The following is a 16,687-nucleotide window of genomic DNA, read 5'->3' as shown; positions in this document are numbered from 1 at the left end:
TCCCATTTTGATCTCTCAGGTCTCTTGTTCTCTGCTGGAGATGGCCCTATCTTGTGTATCCTTCTAGCAATATTAAATACAGATGCAAGACACAGGACCATATTCTGCTTATAGTTTTTTCTTTCAAAAACCGTGGTGTGTTCTTTTCTTTGACCCTTGCATGAAACAATAAACCCTAAGACTATTGGACATCACTACATTTAGTTTTAGTCATTTCCCACTGATGGACCTTTAGGTTATTTCTGGTTGTTTCTAGTCTTTTCCCAGCATAATACGGTCTTGAAATAGGCTAATGAATAGAGATTTGTTGGTTTCTTTTGCAGGAGAGACAATGAAAGGAATGTGTGACATACCCTAGCTTTTTTTCTCTCTCCAACATTCATTCCCTATACTTTTAAAAACAGAATACTGTTTTTCCTTTGGGGAACTACTCTTCACCCACTTTCTGGTTGAGCCTACTTCTGGTTTCAAGGATGAGATGTGACTAAAGCCTGACCAATCAGGAGCACTAAATTCCCTGGCCAGTGATTGATTCAGGGAAGATCATGTGACCAAGCTCAGGCCAAAGAGAGTCAGACTTGAGACTTCTGCAGACACTATTGGAACCAGGGCTCCATCTTCCTAATGAAGGTGTGAAGCTGGTGGGCAGGCTGGAAGGAAAAAGGCACTAAAAACAGGTGGACCAGGTATGAAAGGAATTTACTGCAATGGTGGCTGCAATGTGGCTATACTGCAATGGTGGCTGTAGTGCAATGGTGGCTGCAGAACTGTGGAAGAGGAGTCAACAAGAAATTTATTTCAGAGAAAAAATCAGAGCAGTTGGCAAAACTCTGCAGAGAAGGCCAGAAGAAGTAGGAGGAAGGGATTCAGCATGACTCTGAAGGTTTTGGGTTTGGAGAACTAAGGAATGAAGCTGCCTGAATGAATGCGGATATTCAGAGAGGAAGCTTGCTGGGTGGGTAGGCTGGCTGTTTGCCTGTCCTTCTCCCATCTGCTCTGTGTCACAGGGAGCTACATTTCTCATCATTCTTTGACATTTAGTTTAAGAAAGCATTTTTGGAAGATTGAAGAGTGGCGGAGAGGAGAAGTTGGAGAGTATTCCTCATTCCCTCCTCTAAACTCGTTCTCCTTGAGCATCTCCCATCTTGCAACTAAGTCTCAGATCTATGTTTTTTCATACCTTCTCTTCTTATCTGTACATCAACCCACATTCCACTCATCCACTCATGTCTTCTCTCTCCTTCCTCTTCTTCAGTCTATCAGTTAGAATTCACCCAGCAAAACAGAAATCCTACTAGGTGTTCCTAGACATTGGAAATTTGAGGTTGATATTGGGGAAAGAACTAATACCTTTGTTATGGGATAGCTATATTATGAAAACCTTTTACTGTAAACTCTGTGGAAGAATGTGACTTGGCTCATGGTGCTGCCAAATTCACTTAGTCATGAGCTCTGGCTTTAAAAAATGTGAAGAAGTCTTTATGACCTCTGGTTTGTTGTCTTCTACAGAAGCTTAACTGTAGAGATTGACACCTGTCTTAGTCTGTTCAGGCTGCTGTAACAAAATACCTTAGACTGGATGATATATAAAGAATGAACGCTTGTCACAGTTCTGGGGGTTGGAAAGTCCAAGGTTAAGATGTAGTGGATTCAGAGTCTGGTAAGTGGTCATTCTCTGCTTCCTTGTTGCTGTGTCTTTGCATACTGGGAGATGCATGCTGTGTCCTCACATGCCAGAAGGGATTAAAAAAGGCGTACTTGGTCCCTCAAGGCATTTTATAAAGACAGTAATCTCATTGATAAGGGTGGGACCTTCATGGCCTAATTACCTCCTAAAGGCCCCACTTCTTAATACTATTGCATTGAGGATTAAGTTTCAACAAGGGTTTTGGAGAAACACAAACATTCAAACCATAGGAATACAAAAGGAAAGCTACCCTAAGTCATAGGCCCATGGACTCTTAGAGATGGAAAGAGTCATTTTACAGAGGGTCAAACTGAGGCCCAGAAAGACTCAGGCCATTTGAGACCAATGCATATGGGCTGCATTGAAGAAAAGTCATTTTTAACACAATCAAATGTCATGGAACCAGAAGAGCTGTCTCTCTCTCTCTTTTGCACATGATCTTGACTTTTCAGAACAGGTATTGATCTTTTTAATGCAGGACAGTGGGAGGCCCAGTACAAGACTCAACAAATGTTTTAATACACAAATGGTGAGGAAGAGGTGATGAGTCTGACAGCCTGTGGACTCAGAGTTGGAGGATTTTATGGAAAGACATTTCAGGGAAAAAAGTGATGCTATTTCCTGAATTAAGATCTTCTACATCATTAAAGAAGCCTAGGCAGCATAGGTAGACCCTGTCTCTACAAAAAACAAATGAATAATTTGATAGCTAGGCATGGTTGTGCATGCCTGTAGTTCAAGCTACTTGGGAGGCTAAAGTGTGAGGATCACCTGAGCCTTGGAGGTTGAGGTTGCAGTGAGCTGAAATGGTGCCATTGTGTTCCAGCCTGGATAACAAAGATTTTGAGACCTTTTCTTAAAAATAAATAAATAAGCTTTTCCAGGGTAGCCACAGCATGCACAGTGGGAGCAAAGGGGTAGTGAGGCTAGATGATGAATCAGTTGGAAAGATTTTGAGCTCAAGAAGCAGAAAACTCAACTTTCTTTGGTTGAAGCAATAAGGATGTTTATTGACTTGCAGAACCAAAAATTTAGGTGCAAGGTAAGCTTTACAGATGACCAAGCTTTGTATCTCTGTGTGCATTTCCCTGCAGTTCTCTTGGCTCTGTTTCCTGTGTGGAGCCGTTTCACACTCAGGTGAATATGGCGAGGCTGTAGTTCTCCTCACAGCTCACGTCTATGCATAATGACACCAAAGGACAAGAGAGAGGATTTTTGGAAGCTCTCCCAGAAGATGGAGGAAGGACTCTTTCAGCTCTTGTCCTTGCTTTCTCTTAGTCTGTTTCCCAAACAGCAACCAAAGGGACCCTGTTGAAACATAAGCCAAATCATGACACTGTTCTGCTCAAAACCCTCAGGCAGCCTCTGTATAAAAGCTGGAGTCCTTTCCAGACCTACAGTGCCCAGCAGGATCAGTCGGCCTCAGTGTCACCTCTTTGACTTCCTCTCCTGTTCTTGTCCCTCTTGTCCACTCTACTCCAGCACACTGACCTCCTTGCTGCTCCTCAAACGTGCTAAGCCCATCCTTCTTCAGGACCCTTTGCCTGAAATGCTCTCCCTACAGACTTCATTTTGACAAATCCCTCACCTCCCTTGAATGGCCTTCCCTGAGGACCCTATTTAAAAATGCAGTCCTTGGACTTTCATTCTTTCCGTCTCTTCTTTACTTCACCTTGTTTCACTGATCATCATCAAACATGATAAATATTTTATGATTTATTTGTTTACTGTCTGTCTCTCTTCACAGAGTCATGACTTCTTTCTATCTCCTGCATATAGTAAGTTCTATAGTCCCAGCATTTAATAGCAGTGCCTGGAACATAGTAGGTGCTCAGTAAGTATTTGCCAAATAAATAAACAAAGGTCTCTCTCAAGCTTCTCCTTTTCTTTCATTGGCTTGGTTTGGTCACATGACCTTTACTGAGTCAATCATTGCAAGGGTTTTGGGATTCCTTCCAATCAGATTTGTCCCTGGAGCTGGGGGCGGGGTTAATTTCCTGTGAAACACTTGGCTTCATGCAGACCTGGACAAAAATCTGGATTATTTTAGGAAGAAGAAGAGGGGGAAATGTGTTGGTTAGGCCACCCACAGTGTCAACCACAGATGGTGCTGGCCCTTTCTGAAGGCCTCACTGTGGCCTCCTGTGCATGTCCCACCTCCCCCTCAGAGAGCTTTTCACTCTCTGAGCAAAAAGATGATCACGATGATGAGGACCTTCCCTCTGAGATGTATGGCTGTTGGGAATGGTGGGGGAATGACAAGGGGGAAAGAAGAAAAATTGCAATGATAAAACGCCTTTGAGAAGCAGTAATAAAGCCTGCAAAATGAGAAAATCACATGCAAACCCCAGATTGCAACTTCAGAGGTGCCAATGGCAATCCCAAGCAAGCACTTTTCTTGAATGACAGTCTAATTTTACCATTATTGCAGAGAGACCCACTTAAACATAGGCGCTCCTCTGCGTGGGCTTCTGCATGTTAATGTCTGTGAGTGATAAAGGTCTGAGTTGTCCATTCTGCCTGGAAGCACAATGCCCTGTGAGGAGCTCTGGCATGTACGACCCTCAGCCTGCCTTAGGAACCACCATCAAAGCTGGGGCTCATCCTAACAGTCAAGCACCATCTGCAGCTAGAGTCAGTGAGGACATTCACTTTTGCTCAGTAACAACTGTAGAGAGAAGATCTAAACGAAGCTAAACTCACATCATGAATGGCTCCATTCAGCACCAGAGAAGGTTCAGCATATTCATTTTTTGATTTGATAGTAGATTATTCAGTGCACGCTATGTGGTAGACACGATTCTAGGCACTGAGGATACACTCTTGCCTCTCTACTGAGCCAGGCTGCTTGTGTAAAAATGAAAACCCAAATCCTGTCCCCTGCTTAGAAGTCTCCTTATAAGGACCCTATGTCTCCTTATCACACTGAGGAGAATCCCCAAATCCCTTAGGCAGCTCCTGCCCACCTTGCCTCCTTATCTCCCTCCCACCTGGCTGACCTTGGAGGTTCCTGTGCTCCAGTGTTATCCTGGCCGCCCTCTTTCTGCTGCTCTCTTGCTTCATGCTAGTTCCTGCCACAGGTCTTTTGCACCTTTTGGTTCTATCCCCTGGAGCAGTCCTCCCTTGCATCACCCATGGCCAACCTCTCCTTATACAACTGTTGCTCAATGCTGTGTTGTTAAAGATGCCTTGCTTGACTAATGCTATACCACACACCAGGGGTGGCATTAAACATCTCCAGCGACAAGGTTGGTACAATCACTGGGTAATCCAAACAGATGCTAGCCATTTACAGCTGGGACAGCATATGTGTATAACGGCTGAATGCCATCCAATCACACACAACTTTCCAGTCAGTAAATCAGCCAGTTACATTCATTTCTGTCATACTACCTGCCAGTCTCTGACATTATCTCCCTCTTCCTTCCCCCCACCCCAGCTTTCTATTTTTTAATTGCATGCACCCATTAAAGCAAAAGTTTGTTTTGTTCTTTGTGCATTACAGCATGGCAGTGCCTAGTTCTGAGTCTGTCACAAAGTAGGCTCTCCATAAATACTTGTTGAATGAAAGACCAAAACATCTCAGCCCTCAGATAGCTTATTCTGTGAGATGGGATTAGCGGTGGCAGTTTTAGAGGTGCACACGTGGACCAATGAATTGCCTCAGAATTCTGAATTGTGAAATAAGAAAGTAACTCTGAATTGGAGGGAATGATCATGACCCTGTGAGTGGCTGGGAGAGGGCAGCTCTGCATAGCTTCTGGGATGATAAATCTGGGACAATGTCTGCAGGATAGATGATCTGCAGAAAAGGATATAGTTCTTGAAGACTTTTTGCCATGTCGCTTTGACCCTGAGCTGCAACAGCACTCACTGTCTTCCTGCAGTGTTGGTCTTTCTGTAGAGTCTGAAATGAATATGGCTCTTAAATATCTTAAATATCATCTTTAATGATCCTACCTAGAATGTCTTAATTATTTTTTTAAAAAAATATGGAAGATTTCACAAATTTGTGTGACATCCTTGCACAAGGACCATGCTAGTCTTCTCTGTATTGTTCTAATTTTAGTATATATGCTGCCAAATGATGCCCTTGTGAGACAGGTAGATGAAATCAGCTTCATTTTGCAGACCAATAAACTGAGAGCTGGGCACAGTGGCCTGTGCCTGTAGTCCCAGCTAATCAGGAGGCTGAGGGAGGGGCATCACTTGAGCTTACAAGTTCAAGGCCAGCCTGGGTAGTATAGTGAGACCCCCATTTTTTAAAAAAAAAACACCCAAGAAATTGAGACCCAATGAGATTAGATGACTTCCCCAAGGATACAGAATGAGGAAGAGGCAGAGACAAAGCCCAAACATTGTATTTACACTGCACCCAATGTGAGGTTTTTTTTTTTTTGAGACAGAGTTTCGCTCTTGTCACCCAGGCTGAAATGCAATGGCATGAGCTCAGCTCACTGCAACCTTCACCTTCTGGGTTCAAGTGATTCTCCTGCCTCAGCCTTTGAAGTAGCTACAATTATAGGCATGAGCCGCCATGCCAGGCTAATTTTTGTATTTTTAGTAGAGACAGGGTTTCACCATGTTGGTCAGGCTGGTCTCGAACTCCTGACCTCAGGTAATCCACCAGCCTCAACCTCCCAAAGTGCTGGGATTACAGGTATGAGCCACCACTCCCAATCACATTAGGGCTTTTGGGGTGTCCATCACTCAACTGATCCACTTCTGGTCTTCTCTAAGGAGATGTTTATTTTGTTTTCAAGTGAGTCTTAAGTGAGAACGATTTGTGAGCTAACCACAGCACTGTCTTGACTGTCTGTACCATTTTATGCCTTTTGAAAATCCTTTCATAGCTTTAAAATTGACATTATATTGAGATAATTGTAGATCCACATGCATTTGTAAGAATTAATAGAATGATCTCATATACCATTTATCCAGTTTCTTCCAATGATAGTATTTTGCAAAACAGTAGTACAATAGGATATTGACTCTCTCACATTTTTAAGAAAATTTAAAAAAATGCACTCAGGGAGCTCAGGGGGCAGGACACACACCTCTGCCCTTGGGCTGTGCTCAGCTTCCCCACCAGTATGGCCAATGTGAACTTCTTGATAACAGGGACAATGTATCTCTTGCTTTGTGTCTGGTCCCCGGTGTGGAGTAGACTCAAGTAGACTTCCTGCTTCCACAGACTTAGTAAGGAAAGTGGACAGAGCCATGGAGCCTCTAGATGGTGGATGTATGTCAAGAAAGCAGCGCTGCCAGGCTCTGGGTGACCTTGGGCAGATTTTGTCCTTTCACAAGCCTAAGCCTTCTTAGCTGTAAAATGAAGGGCTGGATAATGTCGGTAAGAATCTTTCCAATTTTGATATAGGATTCTGTGATGTCAAAAATAAGAGAGATTGTATTATTGCGGATTGAAAAATAATTATCTTTTATGTACCACATGTAACTTTCTATTTCTCAGGCTACCTGTTATGTAGCATCAACATTGCCTCATATATCAGACACTGCTGTAATAAGTATGCAATTTGCAGCCGCAATTTCCATTTTATGGCAATATCTGATTTACATGAGGTGTTTCTAAAGCATGTCACTTATAACGTACACACCTGCCAAGAGCCTGCTCTTTCATAATGACTTTTCAGCGAGGTCAGAGAAAGCACCCAAATTCAAGTAAACAAACAGCAGGAAGCTTTCAACACCAAAGCTTCTTTTCCACCCTGGGGAAGGATGTCACCACCCCTCAATAGAGGATGGTGACAAACCTCCCACATTCAGACCTGCCTAGGTGGATCAAGACTGAACCCCTTTCTAGCAGGCACTCTTGAATTCCAGTTGGAGAGGAGAGCGATTCACAGGCCTGTGTATGCAGCAGATGAGGGGCTGTTTGTGGAAAATTAATTAGCTAAGAATCAATGCACTGAATGACCAGTTCATTGAGTGTTCAATTCCATTGGTCATTTTGATAGAAATTTGAAGATGAATATTTAAGAGGTGGAGGCAGAGGCAGGGTAATAGGTAGTAGGGGCATGTAGAAAAAAAAGTATGAATTTGCTAAATTCATCAACTGCTGGACTTTTGGAAAATCAGTTTCTTTGCATGTTGGCTGTTGATGAATTGATTTTTGGCAAATTCATCTGTTTCTGGAGGGTCAGTTCAGTCTGCTGGAGATCTGAAAACCTGACCTTTTAGTGTTGCTGTTGCAGACTTTAGGCCCACTTTGTCCATCCCTCTGCAGCCAAGCAGAACATCCCTGAGCCAGCTTGATCCCAGGAAGAGAAAGAAGGATAGTAACACAGGTTGTGCATGATGGATCTAATCCTTGCCTATTCCTGGCACACCTTGAGTGAAAAGGATTTTGAGGAATCTCTCTCCTTAATTCTGGCAGGAATTTAGTGGCCTTTGAAGCAGAGCCAAGCAGACACAGGCTTCGTGGAAACTTGATCCTCTTGCAAGACTCTGAAGCCTTTTCAGCCAGCCCTTAAACACCACTGCTCATATAGTTATGCTACCAGGATTTTTTCCAGCTTCTCATGCTAGTGCAATAATGGTGAAGCACTCAGGGACCAGGTAAAGTAAGGGCAGTGAGGATGTCTTCAGCATCTGCTGACAGCCTCTCTTGGATACTCTGAGGTCCAGCTAAACAACTTGATATGGTTGGCTGCCCACCAGGACAAAGACTGGCTGGATTTCTGCCTCAGAGATTTGGCCTCTTGTTCAAAATCTTCCTAAAGGTCAGTCATCTGGCTAGGATTTCTTCTTGAGCCTTGATCCTATGCAGCTTCTATTTGAGGCACACTGGCCTGTGAAGCTTGTAGCGCAGGCATGCAATGCCCTACTGTCATCACTATAGCCCCAGGGTCAGCACAGAGCTAGGCCTGGTAGATAGGCTTAATAAAGATTTATAGAATGAATATTGGCCTTGAATGGCATGTAGTCAGCAAGGTGCCTGCCTTTCTCATCTCACTCCTGGCTACTTTGTCATGATGGAGGACTTTCTTGGGCCAGTTCCATGGTGTAAGAAATTACAAGGGATTTCTCATTCCTGTGATGTGGCCCATTTCCTGGTTGTGTGGCACTGCCCATCATGCCCTTGAATATGCCATCTTCTTAGCTAGGAATGCCCTCTCATTGTCTTAGCTTGTCTGAACTTTTCCATCTTTGATACCCAGCTCAAATGCTATCTTTGGTGTAACGCCTTCCCAGTTCCTCCAGCTTAGATTACTTTGAATTGTAATTGTTTCTGCATGTCAGTCACCTACTATGTTGGAAAACCTTCAGGGACAGACACTTACCTTTATTCTCACTTATTCATTCACTTGTTTAGAAACAGTGTAAGATAATGATTAAGGGCAGAAACTATGGATTTATAGCTTAGGTTGGGTGTGCAACTTATTGATTATTTAATTTAAAGTGAGTGATTTAAACTCTTTAAACTATTTTTCTCCTCCTCTTCTCCTTCTTCTTCCTCTTCTGCCCCTTCCCTATTCACCTTCTCCTTCTCTTTTTCCTACTCCTTCTCCTTCTCCTTCTCCTTCTCTTTTTCCTACTCCTTCTCCTTCTCCTTCTCCTTCCCCTTCCCCTTCTTTCTCCTTCCCCTTCCTCTTCCCCTTACTTCCCTTTCCCCTTCCCCTTCTTCTCCTTCTTTTTTGAGACAGAATCTTGTTTTTTTGCCCACACTGGATCACCTTCTTGGCGCACCGCAACCTCCATCTCCAGGGTTTAAAAGATTATCCAGCCTCAGCCTCCTGAGTAGCTGGGATTATAGGCATGCACCACCACATCTGGCTAATTTTTATATTTTTAGTAGAGGTGGGATTTCACCATATTGGCCAGGCTGATCTTGAACTTCTGACCTCAAGTGATCCACCCGCCTTGGACTCCCAAGGTGCTGGGATTACAGGTATGAGCTGCCATGTCTAGCCTCTATTTTTCTTATATGTAAGGATGAATATTGTGGTAGTATCAAGTTTTAGAATCATTGGAGGAATTAGACAAATATAGCATTTATTGGACACTTATGCACCAAGCATTATGCTGATAATAGTAATTAATACGATTATTTATTCAACAGTTTTTTGGCACAAATACGGGGACCTGATCCTGTTCTAGGTGCTGCCTCTAGGAGCTAGCAAAATGTTTGCTATAGAGTTGGGGCTTGGTAAATGTTCACTGAATGAGTAAAGCTAGAACAAATTGTGGACTTAAGTTTGTAAATATTTGCGTCAGTCAAATAAGCTGGATTATGCCACGTAACAAACATCTCATCCCCAACATCTCATGGGCTTAATATGACAAAAATGTATTTATCACTCCTCTTATATGGTTAGTATGGGATAGCTGCAATGCTTTTTCTTCAGAGGTCAGGTGGTTTCATCTCAACAGATGCTTTCACAGTCTCTGTGGCAGAGGAAAAGGAATGATGTGTCCTGGTCTTAAAGTGACACATATTATCTCTACTTACATCTTTTTGGCTAGAGCAAGTTACACAGCCTTGCCTAACTTTAAAGGGGAGACAGAATTGCAATTATAATCCTACCCTGTACCCAAAAGGAGAAAAGCCATGATATCTGTGAATATCCCTCATGACTACCACAGCCTGGAAGCTGATGATATAATTTTCTAACACACAAGCCAGTTTTGGCCTACAAAGATCCCCTTGTTCAAAGTCAGTGTCAGCAGCTACTCCCAGGCCTCTGGTTTGGAATTTAGTTTTCAGACTAGGTATTTTTTTTTCTTCTCACTTCCCTACTCAATTATATTTTAAGCAGATGGGTGATCCTGTCAACCTTAAGAAAATAGCAGGAAGAAACAAATTTATGTAAAACATCCCCACATTCTAATTAAATTTTTCTGCCACCCCAAGGTTTGAGCTTGGATGCTGATTTGCACTTAAAAAAAAAATCACGATACAAGCCCAAATTCAAGAAAGCTTGCAAAATGCTTTCATGTTGTTCTCGGCTGACACGTAAATGAAAAGAACACTTTTATTTCCCCTCACAGCAAACACCTTTGTTTTTGTTGCTTGATGGCTTGGAACCAGATTCTGTTTAAAGACAATTAAAAGCATCTTCTAAATGCAGAAATCCAGCGAAGCAGGCCAAGCAGAAGATGTAGATGGAAGGTTAAATGAGGCAAATCTTAATCAAGCGAGAGAACTGTGGCCAGGACTGCAACTTGAGGCTCAACCCAAGACTCCAAAAGATCTATAATCACAACCCTCCCCTACATCCCATTTCCACCAGATACAGTGAGGCTATGATAGTTGTCTGTTTCAGTATAGAAAGTAACTTCAAAGCTAAGCTGCTGCAAACAACAAACAGTTATTATTTCTCATAGTTCCTGAGGGTCGGGAATTCAGGAATGGCTTCAGTCAAGCTGTTGGCAAAAGCTGCAGTCATCTGAAGTCTCGACTGGGTTAGAGGATCCTTCCAAAGCCCATGATTATGATTGTTGGAGGGTGTCGTCAGCCCCCTGTCAGCTTTCAGCCAAAGGCCTCAGTTCCATGCCATGTGGTCCTTACCATAGAGTCTTTCACAACATGGCTGCAGATATCCCCAAATGATCAAATAGGTAGGTTGAAAGAAATGATCAAGAAAAAGTCACAGTCTTTTATAACCTGGTCTTGGAAATAAAGCACTTCACTTCTGCTGTGTTCTGTGGGTCACACAAACTCTGTACAGATTGGAAGGGGAATACACAAGGATGTGAACATCAGGAGGTAGATATCATTGGGGGTCATCTTGGAGAATGGTTACTGTATGCAGTGTACATCTATGTATAAACACACACACACACACACACACACACACACACACACACACTTTTTTAAAATCAGGAAACAAGAAAACAAACAATATAGCACCTACTATGGGCAAGAACGGGGATAGATGATTTGTATAGGTTCTCTCAGTCTTTACAATAACTCTGCAAAGTGGCTACTGTTATAAAGCCAATTTTGCAGATGAGGAAACTGAATTTCTGAGTGGTTAAGTAGCTAAATGCTATCTGGGTGGGAAGTTGTAGGGCCAGGATCTGCCATTGGGAAATCTGTCTCATGTAATATACTTTCTGAAGCGATTTGATTGTTGGGTAGGGTAAGGATAGCATAATGTAATCCTGACAGTGGTCTTGGAAGTTAGCCCAACCTGGCCTCAACTCTAGATGCAACCACTCACTAGCTGTGCAGACTTTGGTAAGTTACCTGATGTCTCCCAGCTTCTCTGTCCTCATCCGTAAGACAGGGATAAAATTAAAAGTGCTCACTGCACAAGCTTGTTGTGAAGATTAAATCGGATGATGATGTCCACTGCTTAGCTCAGTGCCTGGCATGAGGTGAGGGCTCAGTAAATGCTAGATGCTGCAGTTGTGAGCCCTAGTCACTGCCACAGGCTAAAACAAATCCCTTCTCCTTGCTGTATCTCGGTTTTCCTATTTGAGAAGTGAAGGAGCTAGACAATATGCCCAAGGTCACTTCTAATTCAGAGTCCATGAAACTTTTGTTTTAAACATACTATTTATCTGAGTCTTGGAGCTGTACTAAGTATGGGAAACAAAAGTATCCTCTAATGATGCCATCCTGACAGGCTGAAGTTTTCTTCACTTTAGCTAGAATTTGAGGGCAGTGGATTTTAACTTTCTCCTTATATTCTACATTTGAAATGTCAAAAGGAGGCCTTGAGGAATAGGGGGAAGCATGCTAGGAAAAGGACTCTGTCTGGCTGTGTGATCTTAGGGGAAGTTTCTGACCTCTCTGTTCTTGTGCTTGCTCGTTTTTTCAGATGAGGACAAAAGCTTTTGTCCTGGTTCTTTAGAGGAATGCTTATGGCCAAATGAACTTGGGACACACAATACAAATGGAGCAAATCCTTAGAGATGGAAATATCTAAGGAGGCACCGGGGCCAGGAGGCTCTGGAGGGTGGTTCCTGGTGCCCTTCCCTTCATAATGAATATTAGGGGTCTTTTGAGCACACAGGGGCAGGAGGGTTGTGGCAATTAACTTCCAGAGAAAAATCACCATTTGAAAATGCCAAGGACCTTTTAACACACCTTTTTCTAATGGATCTCTCAGAGGAAGAGGCAGTAAGAAAACAATCTTACACTGTCTTTAACCTCTGGGGAAAGAAGTGCTGGCTGTCTTGGATGAATTTTGTCAACTTGTTGAAGAGCAGAAACCAGGGCTCAGGATAAAATGGAGAAGGAGAGGGAAGGAAAATGAATTGTGAGTGTGAGCATTTTCCCTTCTCTGTGTTCATTCTTCCAGGTTGGACAGTTCAGAAGCAGCTCTTATATTGGCTGCTTTGAACTCTTGTCCCACCTGGTTATCACAGATCCTGTTTTGAACCGATGGCTGTGGGTTGCCTCTGTTTCTCCAGCCACTCTGTCTGCATTTCATCTGTAACAGTCATTATGAGTGTAGAATTATGACCCACCATGGATGAATGGGTCTGATGCAGCCCCTGTTTCATGTTGTGAGCTGGTTCTGAACCCCATCTGTTGTTATGTGGTGATTGCATTCCTGAACTCTCTGATTCCATCCCCACACTCAAGAGTACAATAGACCAATGGCTGTAATAACATGTTCATCCTATCCCTTATAGCTGTTTCTGATACACTTAAAAAATTATTCAGTTTTTAAAATTTGTACAAATGCGTGACATACATGTGCAATTTTGTTACATGCATCAATTGCATGGTGATCACATTAGGGAATTTATTTATTTATTTATTTAGAGACAGAATCTCGCTCTGTCACCCAGGCTGGAGTGCAATGGCACTATCTGGCTCACTGCAACCTCTGTCTCCTGGATTCAAATTATTATCCTACCTCAGCCTCCTGAGTAATTGGGATTACAGGCACGTGCTATCATGCCCAGCTATTTTTTTTTTAAATTTTTAGTAAGTACAGGGTTTTACCATGCTGGCCAGGCTGGTCTTGAACTCCTGATCTCAAGTGATCCACCTGCCTCAGCCTCCCAAACCGCTGGGATTACAGGCGTGAGCCACCATGCCCAGCCACATTAGGGCTTTTAGGGCATCCATCATCCAATTGATCCACTTCTGGTCTTCTCTAGGGAGATATTTATTTTGCTTCAACTGAGGCTCAAGTGAGAGTGGTTTGTGAGCCAACCACAGCACTGTCTTAACTGGCTGTACCATTTTATGCCATTTTGAAAATCCTCTCATAGTTTTTAAATTGACATTATATTGAGATAATTGTAGATCCACATGCATTTGTAAGAAATAATACAGTGATCTCATATGCCATTTATCCAATTTCTCCCAGTGATAGTATTTTGCAAACCTATAGTACGATAGGATATTGACTCTCACATTTTGAAGAGAATTTTAAAAAAATGCACTCACGGAGTTCGGAGTCAAGGCACACATCTCTGCCCTCGGGCTGTACCAGCACTGCCCTGTGGGCCTGGAGTCAGGGGCCTGGGTGGCAATCTGACCCGGCTCTGTCACTGCTCGCTGGGGCTCAGCTTCCCCACCAGTAAGATGAGGGGGGGATGAGAATCCTGAGGTTTCTTTTAGCTCTGCCATTTTAGGATTTTATACGTCACTCATAACAGCACCTGGAGCCAGTCTGCCCTGGTCTTTTTATTAGATAAATTGTATCTTACCTTGAGCCTATAGAACCAGAGTTGGATGAGTCTGAACTGGACATCTGTTCTGGGATCTTCCCAGCATCCATACTGCATTTATTTTAAGGGATTTCTCTCCCACCCTTCTTGGCTCTTGTGATTTAGATGGGGTAGACCCTGCTTCCTGGGCTTAGGGTTGGCTCTATGATTGGCTTATTGTTCTAATTAGGTATTTTTGTTCTATTTGTGGATAGGTTCAGGTTAGGAGGCATGACCTAAGCCAGCCCATGAGAAGCCATCTAACACTTTTATGAAAACAGGGAAGGGAGAAGGGTATTCCTCCATGGGGGTGTTTCGGAGGTAGGGGTTAGGATGGAGACCTGGTGCTTCAGGCAGTCATTTACCACCTCAATGAAAGAGCTTGCTCAGAACTAGATCAAAGCAGAGGAATGTGGGGCTGACAGATGAAGAGAGAGACATGGACAAACAGTCCCAGAAATATCAGTGCATCTGCTGGAGGTAGCATAGCTATTCCTAGTGGCCCTTGAAGTAAAGGAAGCCTCACTTTACCCATTAACTTAGGTGAGTAATGGTTATTTCCAGGCGAGAAGAGAGGTCTGCTGACTTCATGCATTTGGTTCTGCGGGTGGCTCTGGAAGGAAGGCTAGATGGGAGGGAGAAAGTTTGCATGCACCTGCAGGATTGGAATTCACAGTGAACTGGAGGGTGTTTCACTTGCTTTGAAGAGCTCAAAGGCATTTACAGACATGATCTCATTTGTTTTCAGCAGCAATTGAGTGAAGTCACCTTGATGCGGAAGTGTTTTCTCTTCTCATTTCTGTTAGGAAATCAAGTTACAGCTGAAGCCAGGGCCTTCTCCTACCTGACTCCCATGGCCCATTAAAACGTGCATGGGCTCGCCTGACACCTTCAGGCCCTGTTTGGTGGCCCCATCTCCTCTTCAGGCATTGTACAGCATGACTCACAGATAGCATCCTTGAACCATTTGTCATGGAGACAGTGATTTACTGAGATAGAGGCAATAATTGTGCTAATTCTAGCAGCCGGTCCAGGCCTCATTAGCACCTGAGTTTCTTGGAGTTCAGCTTTAATCACACATGGGGAGAGTTTACCACCAAGGGCTTCTTGTACCTCCTGTTCCCTCTGCATGAGTCTTCTGGAAAGCTTTGGCACTTGTTGAAGTGGTGATGGTAACATCAGGGCAGAGGGTTTCAACTGGGGGTATGAATTATATTCACCTGGGGAAGTTTCAATCTGTCTACCCGTCCATCTACTTATCCATTTTTTCATTATCTCAATATTTACTTAAATAAATAAAACAAGCCTGAGGTAAAAAATGAAAACAAAGCTTCGTAGTCTCTAAAATAAGCATAATGATAGCTTTGACCACATAGAGTTGTTATAATAATTAAATAAATTATTGTATGTAAAGTACCTAGAATAGGGCTTAGTTCATTGGTTCATAGTAACTTATAATAGACATGGTAGCTATTACCATTAATGTGAATCTTACATCCCAACCCTCAATCACCTAGTTCCCTTCCCCTTACAGATTCTGGAGATCATCTACATACATAAATATGCACACACATATACACACACATACACACACACACACACACACCACCTCTGGACAGACTGACTCTAAAAGCTACAGAAAATTTTGAATGCCATCTGGGATTTGGAATCTCAGGATTGGAAGCTGAGTGAGATTCTGGGGAATGTCAGGAATTAGAGTGTGGAGCCACGAAGATGAGAAGAAAGTGACCATATTTCTACAAGGGTAAAAGCTGGGAGGACTGCCTGGAAAGGGAGCACCTTGACTAAATATGTTCAGTATGGCTGTGAAAGAAACAATAACAATCATCGTAGCAGCTAGAGTTGTGAGACATTATCCTGTTATCTTGGAACTCTAGCTAAAGCCTCAGACTCAGGAAAATAGGCACTAAGAACTCCCACAGCCTAAAGACAGCAGCAAGGGAGCCAACAGACTCATTCTCCAGGGTCAACTGAGAGGTGACAAATGCTTCTGCTACCTTCACCGCCCTCCCCTCCTTCTCCATGCAAAGGAACTTGTAGGAGCCACGAGTCATCAGTCTAATGGGGGTGATGTGTCATTTTGATAACGTGGGCTTCCCCTGTTGGTACTCACAAGGGAGCATAATAAAACTCTGTATAAAGAAAGAGAGGCAGGCATCACACTCTCTGGGAGGATACTTGCTGATTTGACAAAAGCTTCTGGGACTTCCAATGTAAGAATCCTTGGATAGCCCAGCAGTTATTCTCAGAAGCTTGGGGATACACAGCAATGAACAGACTGGAACTAGATTCTGTCTAGGGAACTCTGGAGGTGGGAGGTCAGTGGGAGCAGTTGGTACTCCC

The 16,687-nt window shown here is 43.2% G+C and overlaps 1 non-coding gene across 1 annotated transcript; it reads right to left on the bottom strand.

Moving 5' to 3' along the window:
• Positions 1 to 5,673: 5,673 nt before the first annotated feature.
• Positions 5,674 to 5,776, bottom strand: LOC119471518. The gene has a single exon (XR_005200591.1). It is a non-coding gene; the product is annotated as a U6 spliceosomal RNA (small nuclear RNA).
• Positions 5,777 to 16,687: the final 10,911 nt, after the last annotated feature.

Source organism: Cebus imitator, unplaced genomic scaffold (genome assembly GCF_001604975.1).
Source record: "Cebus imitator isolate Cc_AM_T3 unplaced genomic scaffold, Cebus_imitator-1.0 Scaffold63, whole genome shotgun sequence".
NCBI classification, from domain to species: Eukaryota; Metazoa; Chordata; class Mammalia; order Primates; family Cebidae; genus Cebus; species Cebus imitator.
Note: the sequence above shows the minus strand (reverse complement) of the source record. Positions and strands in the feature narration are given on the sequence as shown.